This window comes from Vicugna pacos, unplaced genomic scaffold, assembly GCF_048564905.1.
Source record: "Vicugna pacos unplaced genomic scaffold, VicPac4 scaffold_103, whole genome shotgun sequence".
Classification (NCBI taxonomy): domain Eukaryota; kingdom Metazoa; phylum Chordata; class Mammalia; order Artiodactyla; family Camelidae; genus Vicugna; species Vicugna pacos.
In genome coordinates this window covers 3,571,724-3,590,498 of record NW_027328783.1, presented here as the reverse complement: position 1 = coordinate 3,590,498, position 18,775 = coordinate 3,571,724, and the positions used below count along the sequence as shown (strand labels likewise).

The 18,775-nt window shown below is 43.0% G+C and overlaps 1 long non-coding RNA gene across 1 annotated transcript; it reads left to right on the top strand.

The window, feature by feature from the left end:
• Positions 1 to 2,421: 2,421 nt before the first annotated feature.
• On the top strand, positions 2,422 to 15,290 carry LOC140694742 (uncharacterized). The gene is made up of 5 exons (XR_012070358.1): positions 2,422 to 2,651; positions 11,912 to 12,059; positions 13,292 to 13,351; positions 14,071 to 14,265; positions 15,012 to 15,290. It is a non-coding gene; the product is annotated as an uncharacterized lncRNA (long non-coding RNA).
• The last annotated feature ends 3,485 nt before the right edge of the window (positions 15,291 to 18,775 follow it).

The window sequence follows — 18,775 nt, the reverse complement described above, 5'->3', positions numbered from 1 at the left end:
TTCACGTGAAAACAAAAAAAAAATAATTCACCCGTCCCTACTTAAGATATGTGGGCAGACAAACCAAAAAAAAGCCACCTTTTATACGATTTCACTGATAGGGAACCTCCAGGATACGTAAAGACATAGAGAGAGAAAGGGGATTAGGGCTTGTCATGGGCTAGGGGAGGTAGGACGTGGGGTGCTCTTTGTATACAAGCTTTTACTTTGAGGAAGGAAATAGTCTGAAACAAGTGGTGCTGGTCTCACAGCACTGTGAATGCAATTAATGCTCCTTAAAATTGCACAATTTAAAATGGGAAAAGGCTAAACTTTATTCTTATATACTTAAAACAAAAATAGAATATAGTATAATAGAAAAGAAAAAATCTGACTCCATAGAAGATCTGTCCTTTTGGCTTTAACCCTTTGCCCTCTTTTCTAGGCTTAGTTTTACTAGCTCTGCACCTTTTGTAAAACAATGTTGCCTTTAGCCTTAAATATACAGAAGAGCCTACTTTCAAGGCTTTGATTTTTTAAGGATATTAACACTTTTGCACTTATATAAAGACAACAGGTTGTAGAATAGAAAACTACTTTTGTTTTGTTAGGGGATTTACAGAGGCACTATGACCTGGTCTACGTAAACAGCTGTAAACCAAGATAATGGCGGACTAATATCTTGGAGAACCATCTTCCCCATGTCAACTTCAGGCTCCTTTTCTACTAAAAAGGGGAGGGGCTGTGGTTGGTTGTTGCAAACTTGTTGGTGTAGGAATTCTTTGTTCTTGGAATCCTTTGCAGCTGTCCACGTGGGTCAGATCATGGTGTTCCTGCAAAACCTGCAACAAAACAAACTTTTTCTATTCTGCAACTTGTTATCTTTATAGGAGTGCAAAGTGTTAATATCCTTAAAGCTCAGACTTTTGAGAATAGGCTCTCCTGTTTATTTCAGGCTAAAGGCAACACTGTTTTACAAAAAGTGCAGAGCTTGCAAGTCTAAGCCTAGATAACACGGCAGAGGGTTAAAGGAAAAGGAACAGATCCAATATGGAGTCAGATTTGTTCTTCTCTATTACAGTGACTTTTGGTGAGAGCTAAGTGGATGATTCCTGGGTGGGTCCTCCACTGTCCCAGGCTGGATTTCAGGCAGGATCCCTGCCAGATTCACCATGATTTTGGACCTAATCTACCACAGAGAAACTGAAAATTATTGGATTAAAATTACCTTTCAAAATCCCTTCAATTGCCTGTAAACTATACCACAGCAGGGGATGTCTCATTGGCCAGTCAACTGCCAGTCTCCCCTGATGCAAGGGACAAGCGTTGCGGCAAGATCCATGGTGGCCTGGCCAGTGCACCTTCCTACTTTGCTCTAAAGCTTTGGCTTCCTCACTTTGACACTTTAAAAGCTCCCTTCCCTCTTCCCTCTGGCCTGGTGTGAATGAACAAGTTCCCTGCACCCACCTGTGCTGAGTCCATGCCATGCACAAAGCCCCATGCACACAGCCCACCATCTGATGTCTAACCCTGGGATTAAGTGCATACTCTGAACTCCCCCACCCCAAAGGTCCGCGTGCCCAGTGCCTCCGCCCTAGGAGTCCAGATCACCATCAGGACCATCAACCACCGAAAGCCCAAGGCCAGTGGCTGGCAGTCTGGGATCAACCTGACCCATCAGGTCAGTTCAGGCACAGGCTGCGGGGATCAGGGTGCCAAGGCAGGAATTGGAACCACCTTCATCCCAGCCTGCCTCACCCTGTAGCCTCAGACATTAACTCTGAAGGTGCACACTAGGCTCGATCCCCCACTGGTGGCAGTAGTCATCATTACTGGAGCACGGATTTCCCCACCCCAACCACAGGGTGAAGGGTGAGTGAGTGAGCTCAGGGTAGGGGTGCACTCAGATTTAAGGGGATCCCATGGTGTGGGGGTACAGGTTGAGAGGTGTGGGGCCCGATCAGAGTGGAAATGACCTGGCTGAGAGGTGAGGGGGATAATTTCAGGATGTTGGGTGTCCTGTGCTGAGGCATGAGGGGTAAGCTTGTGGGTGTAGGGGCCATAGGTTAGGACCTAGCAGGATGGAGTGTCAGGGCAGGGACCATGGTGTGAGGAGAAGGAGCCCTGTCTTCAAGGTCTGGTGGGAGACTGGGCCTGGCCAGTGGTGGGAGGGTAGTAACAGGGAGGGGAAGTTGAGCAGGGAAAGTGGGGCTGGGTGGGTGAGGCCTGGCCTAGGGCAGTCGTGGTTCTAGTTCAATGCCAGGACCCAGTCGGTGGCTGGGTGAAGGCTCTGGGGATGGAGACCCGGCGGGACAAGCAGGAGGGGCCCCACCTGGCTCCTCCCGGCCCCAGCGGCCAGGGCCGGTAAAGCAGGAGACCCACCCGAGCAGTTTGCGCTGCGGGCGGGAGGAGGAGGGGCGCGCACGCGCAGACGGACAGACGCGCGGACGCCGGAACCCACCCAGAACGCGTGGAAGCTGGCGGCAGCCGGCTGCTCCTGGACCAGCTCCTGGAAGAGGAACACGGCCTGGGGCCTGGGCCGCCGCTTGCCCGCGGCTCGGCTGCCGCTGCCGGACAGTTAAGAGGGCGCTGGTGGGGGCGCGCTGCTCGGGGAGCCGGCGGGTGACGCCTGGGCTGTGCAGCTGAGGAGGCGCCCAGGGAGGGGTGCGGAGGTGAGGTCCCGGCCGCGCGTCCCGTTAGGACCCTGAGGCGGGTCCCAGCCGCCGCTGTGGTTCGTGGTAACCCCGGTATTAGTAGTTCCTGAACACCGTGTTTTTCCGCCGCTTATACACGGGTTTAGGAGAGCAGGTACAGCCCCGGGAGTTGGGAGGGCGCCGGACGGTTCCAGAGCATCTCCGACTGGCCCTCAGACGATGGCCTGCTCCTTGCAGGTGGGTGCGGTGCGGTCGCGGGGCCTCGGATGGAATGGGGACTGCCCCATGAGAGCCCATGGATTTGCTCCCATCTTACCTGCGGCCTGACCTTGGGGGCGGCCTCTAAAGACCCAGGTTAGTGGGACTCAGGTTACAGGTCAGTCTGCTCCTGGGAGATGGGCTCGGTGCGATGAGTGTGCTGGGATGGCTGCAGCAGCAGCGGGAAATTGTTGCAACCCCCGCGCTCTCACAGGGCAGCCCCAATCCCGCCATCGCAGCTGCCGCCTTTCCCTGACAGCACAGCACCCGCCTTCCAGGAGCAGGCTGACCTGTAACCTGAGTTCCACGAACCTGAGGCAGCAGAGGCCAAGCTCAGGCCATGCGCTGGGGAGTTTGAAGCAAATCCAAGGGCTCCCATGGGCAGACCCCATAACCCGCCACTGCCTTCAACCACACCGTGCCCTCCTCCCGAGAGCAGGCTGACCTGCGGACCGTGCCTGGAGCAGCAGAGGCCGAGCCCTGGACAGGCCATGGGGGAGATGGGGGCAAGTCTACCAGCTTGCCAGGTCGCTGCCCATCTCCCTGCCGCTGCCCCAGGTTCGTGGATCAGTTGTTTTCAAGTCAGTGGTTTCCTGAGATGCAGGCGTGGTGCAGTCAGGTGGCGGGGGCTGCAGGGAGGGGTGCTGCCCTAAGGGGAGCAGGTGGACTTGCTCCCATCTCCCCTAGGGCCAGACCTGGGGACGGCCTCTGCTGCCCCAGGTTTGCAGGACGCATGTCATGTCAGCCTGTCCCTGGGAGGAAAGCTCAGTGTACTCGGGGCAGCCTCAGTGGCTGACAAGAATTCTAGAAGTGGGCTCTAGCCCAGCATAACTAACTCTCCTTTCTTCTCCTGCTTCCTCAGTTGGTGGCTGTATCAGCTTTTTCATTATAGGTTATTGCTAGATAATGAACATAGGTTTCTGTGCTATATAGAAGAAACTTAATTTAAAATCTCTTTTTATATATAGTGGCTGACATTTGTAAATCTCGAACTCCCAAATTTATCCCTTCCTATCCCCTTTCCCTGGTAACCTTGATTGTTTACTAAGTCTGCAAGTCTGTTTCTGTTCTGTAGATGAGTTCACAGTGTCTTTTCCTCTCTTTTTTTACATTGCACATATGAGTGGTATCATTTGGTATTTTTCTGTTTCTGGCTGCTTTCACTTAGAATGACGATCTCTAGCTCCATCCATGTTGCTGCAAATGGTTTTATTTTGTCCTATTCATGGTAGAGTAGTATTCCAGTGTATAAATATGCCACAACTTCTTTATCCAGTCATCTGTTGCTACATTTAGCTTTCCTCCATGTCTCGGCTCTTGTATACAGTGGTGCTGTGAATACTGGTGTGCAGGTATCTCATTGGAGTTCTTTCCAGTTATATACCCAGATGTGGGATTGCTGGGTCATAGGGTAAGTCTACTTTTAGTTTTTTCAGGGATTTCCATGCTTTCCATAATGACTACACCAAACTAGATTCCCACCAGCAGTGTAAGAGGGTACCCTTCACTCTACAGCCTCTCTAGCATTTATCATTCATGAACTTTTGAGCGATGGCCATTCTGAATGATGGGAGCTGATACTTAATTATAGTTTTGATTTGAATTTCTCAGTTTATTAGTGATATCGAGCATTCTTTCATGTGCCTATTGGCCATTTGTGTCTTCATTGGAGAAATGCTTGTTTAGGTCTTCTGCCTATTTTAAGATTGAGTTGTTTGTTTTTTTGTTATTAAGTTGTATGAGCTGTTATATATATTCTGAAAATTAAGCCTCTGTTAGTCGTATCATTTGCAAATATTTTCTCCCATTCGTAGGTTGTTGTTTCCTTTTGTTTTACTTATGGTTGTCTTTGCTGTGAAGAAATTTATGAGTTTAATTATGTCCCTTTTGTTTATTTTTTCTCTTATTTCCATTGCCTGGGTAGATTACCCTAGGAGAATGTTGCTAAGATTTATGTCAGATAATGTTTTGCCTATGTTTTCTTTTAGGAGATTTATCATGTCTTGTCCATCTGCATCTTAAGCCTGTACTCAACATCTGTGCTTCAGTTTTGAATTTTGAGCTTCTTAGAGAAAACCTACTCTTAGCTCATACGTCAGATTCAACATGTCTAAAGCTGATTTCATAATCTTTTTTCTTGCAGCGTCTCCACTTATTCAGTGGGATAATCATTCTTTCGGTCTTGAATACACAAAGGCTTGGAGTGGTCTTTGATTTATCTTTCTCTCACCACCCTCCACATTTTGTCAGCTTCTTGAACTGTATGTTTTTGGTTTCAAGTGTCTATTCTGATTGCTGATACTCTGATGAAGAGCTTTCATCCCTGATACATGAATTTTTCCTTCTGCTGAATTCTTGGATATTCTCTCCCCCCTTTCAGTCAACCTACAGTTTTGGTGCTCCCACATCTACAGTCAAGTCAAAGACTTAACATAACCAGATCTCAGCCAGGGAGTCTCGACCCTTCATCATTTTGGACTTACCTTATTTGTTCCAATCATTATGTAACTTAGCCTCCTAGGGTAACCTGTGCCTTATTAAAAACCAGGAGTCACCAGCCTTTTCCTATCCAGTCCTCAGTTAAAACAGCTTAGAATTGCCCTGAGAACTAGTTGGAGCCCCATCCCCTTCATAGAGTCTTCCCTAGTTATTCCAAATACTTCTAGCTCCTCTTTGTATTCCTGTACTGTTTATGATCAGTAGTCTGTAATCTTGGATTTGAGTACTGACTTGGTACCATTCCTGGGTGGTTTCCAATGTGTCTCCTCACTTAGCTGGTAACTGGAGAAGACTCACTTGTTCAGCCTCCTTTATACCCCTCACCCTGCTTAGCATCGGGCAATAACAGGCATCCAGGCAGTGCTTACCTTCTTTATTTATTCGCAGTGGTGGTGGTGTGGATTATAGCTAATAACTATTAATTCAGTGTTGCAATTAAAAAAGAAAGCCAAGAAAATCCATAAAACTTTATCTCCATGTTCAGTTTAGTGCTTTACCTCAATAGTTTTCTTAAGACTGTGTTTACATTCACATAGTGTTCAGTGCTTGTACAGTTCCCTGAAGCAAGCAGGTGAGATGTCATTATGTTTGACTTTCATGTTACATTTCATATTGGATATATTTGTGCAATGACAAAACCTTCTTTTATAAGTAAACAGCCGGAAGCCCAGAGAGACTAAGAGCCTAACCCAGGGTCGCCTGGTTAGTGTTTGGCACAGGCCAGGACCGCAGTTCACATCTTCCAGCTGATCCTCTTCCAGTGCCTTTTCATTCCACTGCTGGGAAATGTAGCCCCATCAGCCAAACGGCCAAGTCACATTGCTGCCCCTTTACCTGCCAGTGATGGCAGTGCTTCAAAAAGTGGCAAAGGAAAGGTCAGAAATAGGAGTGATAAAAGACATGGAAGTGCTGGAAATGGATCCTCAACCTCCTCCTCCCTACTTGAGCGCCACACAAGTGTCCCACTCTGACAGTGCTGTTCATTGTTTATAACATAGCCTTAAAATCAGACTGATCTTTTATAGGACATGCTTTTATCCTGGTCCCTTTCCTACTAGTAGTCACCGTCATGGGCAGAAAGTGCCTGGCTGTGCTCTGTTTGTCACGTAGGTGGGAGGGAAAGTGGGAGAGGGAGTTGGTTGAACTGAAGCCGAGCTTTTTACAGCTCTGTTGTTCTAGGACCAGAGCAGTTCCACTCTTGCTTTCATCACCTCTCCACCTCCGAGTCCCAGCCACCCATTCCTGCCTGCTTCCCCACATGCCACATCCTGGGGGAGGACAGAGTGTTGGGCAATGCCCCCTCCGCCCTCTGCTCTGGGAGGTGCAGGAGTCTGCATTAACTTTTGAGCTGTTTTGGTAATTGGGCTTTTCCAGCTTTTCTAGACATCTCCTTTCCAGCTCTGAGAAATTGGAGATGTAACTTAACCATACATGGACTATACTAATGTATTCAGTGACATTAGTGTCATGTTGTCTATAATTGTGTTCTGTGACTGGATAGGAGGTTTTTTATCTCACAGGATGCTTCACATCTAATTCTAAAGTCCTAGAGGCTTGCAGGTGTAATCCAAGTTCTTACATGTCTGTAAGGTAGACATGAACATTATTTGATAATATGACCATATGTTCATAGATTACGGTTAGTCCACCGGCTCTGTATCTAATGAAAGTTTAAATACCAAACGCTTGAAGACAATTTGCGGGCCATGTCTTTTTGCCTGTAAGTAGTTGCAAAAACTGAAATCACAACTCTACCACAAGCCACAGTGTTTCCCAGTAGAGAAAGCCCTCTAATTTTACAACCTCTAAGTAATGCAGTGGTCCTTTGAGTGAGATGAGGGATGCCAGAGTATTTTTTGGGACACTAGTGTGGCATGACAAGTATTCTGGGACTGGTTACAGTTGAATCTCTACTTCCTATATCCTGGACTGATTACAGAGGCAATGTTAGTGCGGTAACTATCTTGTGAATGCAAGTGTAGCTAGGAAGACAACAGAGAAAATAGAAGGGATATAAAGAAATGGAGGGACTTCATAGCAGTACAAATGGTGACTTTGACACCACCAGCTGCTGATGTGAACTTGGCAAGAATTTGTGAGAAGTGGTGGGTGTCATTGCAAGCAGGAGAGTCCTGCAGCTTTTGGGGTGAACAGGCAAAGGGGAGAGCAGATATGGTGGCTATCCAGGGGCTATTTTTGTCCTGAATGTGAAAGTGTCCAGTCCCCTGTTCAATTTTGCAGCCACAACTTCACATGACTCAGGGCATTATTTCCACCAGAATACCATAAAAATATAAACAACCTCTGTTTCCCAAAGTGTTTGTTCTCGATCTGAGATGACTGTCCTGTGCTGGTAGGTAAGTGGGCGATGGGGCCTATTACATCACCCCCTTTCACTAGAAGTCTACCTCGCTGCTTTTCAACCTACTCCTAGAGGTGCTGTCATTCTGTTACACCTAGGCCTGTAAGACCGTGTTGCCTGAATCCTCACGTGAAGAGGGATGGTTATGTGCAGTTTTAAAAAATTGCTTGGGTCATGTGGTCCTTTGTTCCTTCCATTGGAAATCACTATTCCAGAGCAAATAGTATGCATCTATACAAACTATATTGTTTGTAAGATGTCTTTAGAGGTTTTGCAGTAGGTTTAAATATTTGCTTGGTGATGGCATCTTGATTGATTGAAGGAGGCAACCCTCACTAGGGGCATTGTGTGCTTTCTGTCTGAGAGTTCCTTTACTGGCAGCAGAGTGTTCGTAGGCAGCGTTAGAAAGTTACCTGATCTGAGAAGCCGAATTTGCCCGCAGCTGGGAATTGGCGGAAGAGTCTGTTATGGAAGGAAAGCTTTAGGATTATCTGGTAGCAGAGTTCTGGGATCCAAACCCTGGGAAACCTCAGCTTTTGTAGAGTATGTTCTGTAACAATAGGCTATAGGATAATTTTTACACTTGTTATAGGATGTAGAGTTGGGGAAAGGCTTAAAAGTGCAAGAACCTTAAAAGAGAATCTCCGAATATTTTAAAGAAGACAGTTCTCAGAATGAGAGCTTTTCTGGAAAAGACTAGCTCTTCACTTCACAGGGGAAGCAGGGAGCAGGTGTAACTGCACTTACGGTAACTTAAAAGGTAAACCTTACCCTCCCACTTAGCTGTTTCCTGGTGTAGGTTCATCTCCCACATCTGTAGTTTTAGACCTGATGTGTCATTTTCTGGTACTCCATTCTGCTTCTTAGTGAGAGACTGACCCAAAGTCACATAGCAATTGAAAAATTGCGCAAAGGTCTTTATTGTTAAAAATGTGGACCTGTGGCAGGGTGCTGCATTTGCAAGTGACTTTCAGTACAGAGACCACTGAAAAGAATGCAGTGTTATTTCTTATTTTATTCCTTTAAGCCTTTGAATAGAAGGTTTTCTTTGCAGAGTGTCTGGAGTACATCAGAACAAGCAGGAACTAAAATAGCTTTAAGAAAGCTCCAGTATAGACGTTGCTTATAGTGTTGTATCTGTCTTATGTTAATTCTTTAAAGCAGGAAGTTGTAACTCTCAATTTCTTAAGCAAATATAAACATTCTTGACCCTTATTGACGTTCTTTGTTGGGTGAAGCTGCTTTTGCTTCCATTCTGAGCATTGAAAGGCCTTCTATGATACTTCTACCACTCCTCAGTATTTTATTTTCCCTCTGTTGTGAACTTGTTTTTAAACTTGAAGCATATATAAATATCACTAACTTGCTACATATGTAGATATTCTGTGTTACATACTCAGAAAGTTTGTGTACATCACACATATCTACATAATTCCCCCCTTTCCAACTGTGTTCCTGATGAAAGGATGGTGGGAAATGGCATTATGGGGATATGTCTTACAGTACACAGTGTTTCCCCTGTTCCCTCTACCATATCTGGATGTTCTTTCATCTTTCAGCTTCTAGACTTACTAGCTCTTTTTCTTAAGCCAGGTGTATCTCATCCCCCTGCGCACACACACATGTGTACACACACACACACACACACACACATTCTACTGTAGGAAGTAGTGTGCACCATCCAATTCTCCCACTCCAGCTCTGGACCCACCCACTGGAGGCAGTGTCTTGCACGAATTCATTTGTAAGTTGCTTTTTAAAACTCGAGTGGTCAGGAAATAGGACTGATATCCACACCTAGTAGGCAGGCCCTCAAGGACAACTTCTATGGTTAATGCCAGGTTATCTTAATGTTTGAGTACCTGGGTTTCATGTCTTCCTGTGCCACCTGTGTGACCCATGATTCCCACATTTCTGTCTCCTGCTAGAATTTTTCTCTCCAACTCTGGACTCTTACAATCTTCTGCTGATTTGACATCTTCACTTGAAACTCTGATATCTTAAAAGCAACATGTGTAAAAACTGAGCTCTTTGTTCTCCTACACCCCAAACTGGTTCTTCCTGCAACCTCCCCCATTCAGTTAGTGGAAACTTAATCCATCCAGCTGCTTGGGTCAAAAAACTTGGAGTTATTCTGACTTTCACTGACATACCACATGAATTCTGTCAATAGATCTGGTTTAACACTGCCTTTAAAACATATCCAGAACCCAGCCACTTCTCACCATGGTTCCTGCCTCCACTGCTGCTTCCCTACCCTGAGCCACTGTCCTCTCCTCCTGCACAGCCCTTCTCAGAGGCTTCCCTCCTTTCATCTCTGACCCGTTTCGACTATTCTCACCTGGCAGTCAAGTGAGCCTCGAAAACCTAAGTTAGATTGTGTCGTCCTTCTGCAGTGCCTCCCCATTTCACTCTGGGTAAAAGCCACAGTCCTTACAACGTCCTCCAAGGCCATACAGGATCTGCACTGACCCTTCTCCGCAGCTCCAGCCGTGCCCCCATTCTGGAACATGCGAAGTGCACGCTGGCCTCGGTGATGGTTATTCCGTCCACCTGGGACTTCTCACCTCCAAGTCTTAGTTCTAACCTCAGTCCTCAGTGTGGCCTGCTCTGGTATTTAATACAACATCACCCTCATCCCATACCCTAAACTCTCTTTACCTTGCCCTTTTTTGATTTTTCCATGGTTCCTCTTTCCTAACATGCCACCTCCTCTGCTGCTCTGTTGTGTGAATTGTCATCTCCACCCCCATCCCAGCTAGACTCCAACAAAGCTCCGTGAGGACAGGACTTTTGTATTGTTTATTTATCTATTCCAACTGCCTAGACTAGTCCTGGGTACATAGTAGGCAATCAAAAATTATTTGCTGAATAAATTAAAAGACTATTTTAAAAATGAATCATCCTTTCAGGAATGGGTGAGGATAGGAAGCTGCATCAAGGACAATGGTGCAGTAAATAATGATATTTGCCTGTTGTTCTTTGTGTGATTTATATATGTGTTTTAGTCTTAATTTTGTATCCCAGTTTCTTAATTTAATATCTGTATTAAGGTGTAATTTACAGGCCATAAAATTCACACATTATAATTGTACAAGTCAGCCATTTTAGCTATTTCTAGATTTGTGCAACTTTGTCCTCACAAAGTCCCCTTGTGTCCGTCCATATGCAGTTTGCCCCCCCTCAGTGGCACCCTGATTTTATTTCTTTTTTTTTTTTTTGGCAATCACATCTCAAACGGATAATTTACACAGCAGTACTAATATAGCTTTGCACTTTTAGAAATGACACACTTAAATATGAAATTAGCGGTCATTGCTGAATGTAGGTAGCAGTATCAGACATTGGTGAGAAGAATGGACCTGAGTGTCAGACTGGCTGCAGTCTTACCCAGCTCCACCATTTACCAAGTTACCCAAATTATTTTCTGCCTCAAGCTCTTTATCTGTTATATGGGGGTAATAATAGCAGCTTACAGAGTTGTTGTGAGGATTAAGCAAACAGGGAAACAAAATTTAGTATAGTGGCCTGCTTATGTTATTACCTAAGAAATAGCCTTGCAGGTAGAGGGCAAAATTCAAATCAGTTTCTAAAGTATATGTAAAATATAATCCAGTTCCTGCCTGGTTTGTAAACACTTATGCCTACTGAAGAATTTAAAAGCAGGCTAATTTCCAACAGAAAAGATCATTTCTCAGCATTTCTTTCAAAGAGAGCTGCAAAATCACTTTTACTAACTAAATGTTCCATGCCCAACTCTGACAGAAATTTGACAACAGGGACGTAATTATCTACATTTTTGTTAAAATGATGCTGACCATCAGGAAGTGTTCTCAATTATATTTTAGCCTTTATGTTGAGAAATACTGTGAGACTTCTTCTAAATTAATGGGTGGGGGCATTCATTGTAGCTCTTGTAGCCTGATAAGCCTGCACTAAATTATCTTTTTTAAACTTTTAATTAAAGTAATAAATTAATTTTTTGCTGGGGGGTGGTAATTAGGTTTTTATTTATTTATTTTATTTTTAGAAGAATTACTGGAGATTGAACCCAGGCCCTTGTGCATGCTAAGAACATGATCTTTCACTTGAGCTATACCCTCCCCCCTAAATTATCTTTAATAAGGTCTTTTTCTCTGTTTTGTTACTTTATGTACAGAAGCACAAAGCAGGGTCATCAGAAGCCTCTCAATCACAAAGATGATAGTAGTGAAAAACATTGCGCAGTGACAGTGAATCCTTGGCATATGAAGAAAGATTGTAAAGTCCTGAATGAATTAAGAAGGTATTGTTACCTTAACATACATGTAAGCATGGCTCTCTTACCTTTATTTTTCACTTTATAATGAAAATAATCCCCACCTGTCAAGGTTGCTTTGTTTGATAGAGGGAATATCTAAACCCTTTTCTGCAAGTTTTTTAAATAAGTAAGAGCAGTTAATTTATCAGAAGTGTGAATGGTGTAATCTGGTCTGTGTAGTATGGTAGCCACCAGCCACATGTGGCTATTGTGAATTGAGATGTTCTATAAGTGGAAAATACATAATAGATTTTCAAGACTTTGTACAACAAAAATAATGTAAAATATTATTAATAAGTTTTAAAAGTGTCAATCACACTTTTGAAATGATAGTATATTGGATATTTTGGGATAAATGTAATTATTACTGGAATTAATTTCACTTGTTCCTTTTTATTTTCTAAATGGGATTACTGGAAAATTGTGACTTGCACTATGTTTCTGTTGACAGTGCTGGCTTCTAACTTATTGCAAATAATATGAAAAGAAAACTTTGATTAAAAATTTTGTAATTGAGTAGTTGATTTGCATCATATTAGTTTCAGGTGTACAAAACAGAGGCTCAACATTTTTATAGATTATATTCCATTTAAAGTCACCATAAAATAATGGCTATATTTCCCTGTGCTGTATGATACAGCCCTGTAACCTATCCATTTTATACTTAGTACTTTTTACCTCTCAATCCCCTAACCCCTTCCTGCCTCCCCTCTTCTCCTTCTCCCCATTGGTAACCACCAGTCTGTTCTGTGTACCTGTGAGTCTATTTCTGTTTTATTATAGTCATTAATTTGTTTTATTTTTTAGATATACATATAAGTTAATACATAGAATATTTGTTTTTCTTTCTCTGACTTATTTCACTTAGCATAATACCCTGTAGGTCCATCCATGTTATTGCAAATGTCATTATTTTATTTTTTAGTGGCTGAACAGTATTCCATTTGTGTGTGTGTTCATGTGTATATATGCGTGTATATATATATGCATACATGTATATATACATATATATATATATATATAAAATATACCACAACTTCTTTATCCAGTCATCTGTCAGTGAACATTTGGGTTGTTTCAGTGTCTTGGCTATTTTAAATTGTGCTGCTGTGAACATTGGGGTGCATGTGTCTTTTTGAATTAAATTTTTCTCCAAACATATATCCATGAATGGGATTGCTGGATCACACGGAAGTCTATTTTCATTTTTTTATGGAACCTCTTTTCTGTCCTCCATAGAGGCTGCACCAATTTACATTCCCACCAACCGAGTAGGAGGGTTCCTTTTTCTCTTAAAAGGTAAAAAATTCTCTACATTTACCTACTTTCCTTTCAGTTTAGGACACAGTTTGGCAAAAGCAAGATAGAATTTAATAGGAGTAGATACAGTATTTATTTTGAATGTCCATGCATTATGGATAGATATGTTATTGATGAGTTGGTTCCCTATTTTTGTAGGTGCAGATGTTTTTATAGCTTCACAGACATTTCAGTCTTGCAGAGAGAAAAGTTTCTTTGTATTTTGCTGAACTTGTCCGGGTGTCTTTATCGGATTTGGTCCAGGCCTGCAGAGGTGAATACACATCCAAACCTGAACCATTTGAATGTCTGCAAGATATTAAGAGTCTAGAATATCAGATCTGGACTGTAACTCTGGTAAATGACATCAGTGACTGGACTCAAGAAAACTCCATTTGAGGGCAAAACCTTTCATAAGCCAAAAAGGCTTTGAAACTGTGGCAAAGCCAGAGACTTTTGTGCGCCACTTATGGCCACAAACCCATGAGGACAACCACAGGCCTTCTGGAGTGCCAAGGAAATTCCATGTGAGGAGTCCAGCACTCAGGAATCCAACAAGTCCCTGTCTGCCAGAGCACCTTCATTGCTACTGTGCTGTTTTGAGTAAATGTCTTTTCATCAGGTTCAAATTGGTTTGTTGTTATTTTTTTGCATAAAAAAACAAATTCTTGTTCCCTGGTGTAAGTAAAAGCCTAACACTTTCTGATTTCTTTTGACAGAGAAAATATGAGCCTGTGGATCTAACCTCATCTGTGATGGTCTGCAGCTGGGAGCAACCAGATCAGTGTCAGTCCCCTTGCAGCCATTGGCTGGGAGCCTGCATGTTCCTTGGAACGGTATTTGAAACATGTCACACTAGCCGTGCCTTTGCTGTGGGCTGGGAGGCGAGTCAGTCAGAATCTGCATTATGGAATGTAAGTTTCAGATCCACAGCTAGGAGATCTTTTTTAATAGCCAGAGAATATAGTCATAAATATATCTATTAATGTATTTATGCAAGAACCTTTTTAAAGATTTTTTTATTATAAAAAGTTACCCCCAAAATTGAAAGTGAAAGAACAGTGGAATTAAAAACCATCTGTACCTTAATTATATATAAAGGATCATAAAATCCTTCTAAACTTTTTTTTGTTCAAATGAAGATATTTTTCCCTTCCAAAAAGGAAAATTATTATTTCACATTTTTTTGTTTTCTCCTTTTATTATATATTCCATATCAATAAATATAAATCTTTTAAATCCCTTTTAATGGCTGTTTAACAATATATTGGACAGATATGTAAATAGTTCTAGGTTTCAGAAATTTAAAAAATTGTCATTACAATACCACTGCAAAGAATATTTTGGTGTTTCTATTTTTAGTTACTAATTTGGACTAAAAATTAACAAGTTTGCTTTTCTTTATCTAAAACATTGGTTATTTTATGAAGGAACTGTAAGGAATTTAAAAAACTTTTCAGTAATTTCAACAAAGAAATTATCTTTAAGGCAAAAATGTATGATGTATTGCAAATCTATTTTTATTATATCTTCACTTTTACCAGTGTGACATATGTGTGTGTTTGCACAAGTGCTTTAACTACCAGCAACGTAGGAAAAATCTGTATACTAAAAATGTGAAAATATTTTCCTGGTTTGTGTTTTCATTCTCCCAATATAGGTTTTGGATGACAAGCTTGTATTTGCAAAAGTACACCCCCTGTGGGAGGTGTTCTGTACATACGCTGAGATACTGCACATAATATTGCCTCTGAAGCCCAATGATTTGAAAACCCGGTCCTCAGCCTTTGATAACTTCTGCTGTTTGATGAAAGTCCTCCAAGTGGATGAAAGTATCAACAACCGGAACAAGAGTTTTTCATTGCCCTATTTGAGAAGAGCTCCATGAAAGACTTTTATATTCAGGATAGAGATACATTCTTCAATCCAACCACCAGAAACCGCATTGTAAGTCTAAACCGAGTTTAGCTGCTGTCTTGGGGGTGATTTAGGACCTGCTGTTGAATTATCAGTGATTTGGTTTGGTTGGTTTGATTTGGTTTTTAAAAGCTGCCCATAAAAAGGAAAAAAGAGAAAGAAAAGAAATATGCCTACAGATTCCTGTTAGGATAGTAAACAGTGGCTGGTTAGTTACCTTGTATAAGCCACAAGCTCTCTTAGAACATTTTTAGGTTTACTTCATCCTTTCTCAGATCAAGTATCAAGTAAGGGACAGTGTTAAAAAAAATTCAGGATTAACAGGTTTGTGAGCTCCAGGATTTGCAAGGCAGCTTTCCCTCCCCATGGTGTAAGTCAAATGGCAGAATTGAAATAAAGCACCTCATGTATCCTCCGGTGTTAACAGGAAAAGGCTAATCTTCTTGACCTTGTTTCTTCCTGGGTAAAATGAAGATAATATATCAGGAGGCGACAAGCTCATTTAAGGCAGGAAACATGTTGTCTTGTTCACTGCTGAATCTCAGGCACCGGGAAGGCTGAGTTTAACGAGTGAATGAATGAACTGTACTTCCCCCACAGTTACCATGTGGGACAGTGAGGATTAGCAGCTAAGAGCATAGACTCTAGAGGGGAGGGCACAGCTCAAGTGATGGGGCACATGCTTAGCAAGCATAAGGTCCTGGGTTCAGCCCCCATCACGTCCTCTAAAATAGACATATATAACCCTAATTACCTCCCCACCCCCCACCAGAATTACCTTATTATCTCCCCACCACCAAAAAAAAAAAAAAAAAAAGAGAAGTGGCCAAGAGCGTAGACTCAAGCTGGAATACCTGTGTTGGTTTCTCGCTGTCGACCTTGTAAATGTCATTTACCCTCTGTGTCTATCAAGTTCCTCACCAATAAAATGGGGATAATTGTAGTACCCACCTCGTAGAGATGCTATGGGGATTAATGAATCTGTGTCAGTGATACAACTGCCCTGGCTTATATTAAGTACTATGCATCTGTCAGCTCTTTTCATAATTACTGACAGATGTTATTATCGACAAAAGACATATTAGTTCTTTGAAAGGGAAATGCATGTTAGACCATTTCATTTATCACTTTCTGTAATTCAGGCTTTACCCTCTGAAATACCATTTTATGTCTGTACACTAGAAAGCCACAGGGCTTTCCAAATTTCATCTGTCTGGGTTCTTGTCATGATGGCAATACTGCAGATTGCTGACATTTTTTAGGGACTCTGTCTGAGATGACAGCAACCCCTCAAATTTAGGAGCTCTTCTCTAACTGATAACATCTCGCTAGAAATGAAGTTTTTATAATGTAACAGCTTCAGACGCTTAATGATGCCATAAATGCAAGGATGTTATATCTAAGCTCTTTAAATAAATCCTGTCATTGAAATAAAGGAAATACTATATTATAGCCCTCTATGACTTTGTTATCTTTGCTATCCATTTATCTGACTCTCTAAGACCAAAGAAAGCAAATACTAAGATTGATCATTACTACTATGTGGTACACGTATTTGTGGATGAAGACAATATTGAAATGCACTGTTTAAGATATTAAAATGGACACTAAACAGCTTCTTGATGCATATGCATGAACAGAACAGGGAGCTGGGTGCAGGGAGCAGACACTGAGCTTCCTGGATTAGAGACCCAGCTTAGCAGTCCAGCCCAGCTGTCCACATGTTTCATATTTATGTCCCAGCAAAATTAGCAGTGAGAGTCTTAAATGAACTTTGGGGACACTTGCAAACAGCTGTCATGATTACTATTGTGGGACACCAGGAATCTACAGTGTTTAGTTGGTATCTGTGCATAACCAGTTCTTTTCCACTAAAGCTTCTTGTAATTGCTGGTCCCACATCCAGGCTGAGGAATCATCTCATGTGGTGTTTGGGAGGGAGGTAAGTGGAGTCAGGACCCTTGTTAAGGCTGGGTGGGTAATAATCTGGTGCTAGTACAAGACAAAGAAAGTAGGTCAGGTGGGAAGGAGAATGACTGGATTTAAACTTTGTTTCTTGAGTAAGCTAAATATATAACATCATGTCAAGTTACTTTGTTGTTTATATTCCATGTGCTGTCACCGAATAACTACTGAATTGTGGGGACAAAAATGCCTGGGTTTTAGAATTGACCCTGCCCCTAACCTGTCAGGGTCCAAGTTCCTCCGGGTGTCCAAAGAGGGGGCTGGACCATCAGGTGTTCCTCCACTGCAGCAGTTTGGGCACTTGGGTGGACTAGATTTTTGCTGTGGAACACTGGCCCGGTTGTAGAACATTAAGCATCTGCAAGGCTCTCACCAGGTACCCACGGTGGTCCCAGGACTGTGACATCCAAGCGTTCCTTTCCACCCACGTTTGCAAATGACCCTCAAGGGGTTAATATTAATCCTGGGTGAGAATTATGAAAAATTATATGGTACCTCCATCCCTCCTGGCAAGTGAGGGCCCCTTATTTACAAATGACCATGAAGTGTTAGCACCAAATTTTATCAACAGAACATGTGAACATTTTGTGACAGTGACGCTCACCTGTTTGCTTCTGATTCCCAGTGCCACTTCAGCCTCCGTCAGAGGACCTCAGCTGCCCCAGTGATCAGGGCCTTCTGTACAGGGAATGGGCTCCTCCTCGAAGCACAGACAAGCAGCAGCCCTTAGGTCTCATCAGGTGAGCTGTTGTGGAGAGCACCCCAGTGGGAAGGGCTCAGGGTTGTCCTCATGGCATCTGAGTGTGACAGTCCTCCAAGAGTGTTACCAACCAGGAAGCTCACAGGAGCTCTGAGCTTCGTTGCCCCAAGTTTTTACTGCAGGCTTTATTACAAAGCCATGATTTATTGGGTCACTACCGACATGGCTAACCCAAACCCTAACTGTAAGTCAAACCTTTCCTTAGCCCTAAATTTTGAGCCCCTTCCTCTCCTGGTGGCCACCCACTTGTCACAAAGCTCAAAGCCCCACTCCTCTAATCACATGGTTGGTGTCTCTGGCTGGCCAGTCCCCATCCTGAGTCATCTCATGAACACAAGCCATCCAAGGTTCCACCATGAATAGCAAAGACACTCTTATCTTGGGAAATTTCGAGGCTTTAGCGGTTGCTGCCTAGGAACTGGGAACAAAGACCTACCAAATTCTTCATTACATAGGAGTAAATGTTATATTTCATTTAAATTATAAAATAAGAGAGAAATTCTCACTGCTTTTCTGTATCTGCTGTTCGACACCGTTTCACTACACCACGTGATTGTAATGTCGCGCTCAGCATGTGTCTTCTCAGAGCACCAGCGCCGGCTGCTCCCCGGGGGCTTATGCTGTTTGGGCAAGGCTGCTGGGGGGATGGAGGCCAAGGACAACCGAGAAAACAAAAATAATCGTGCAAATAAGGAAACAATGTCAGATTGAAATGAAGAAATAACACAGTGTTGAGATGGGAGACTTGGGGGGAAGTGAGTTAAGAAAGCTATCTTTGAGTA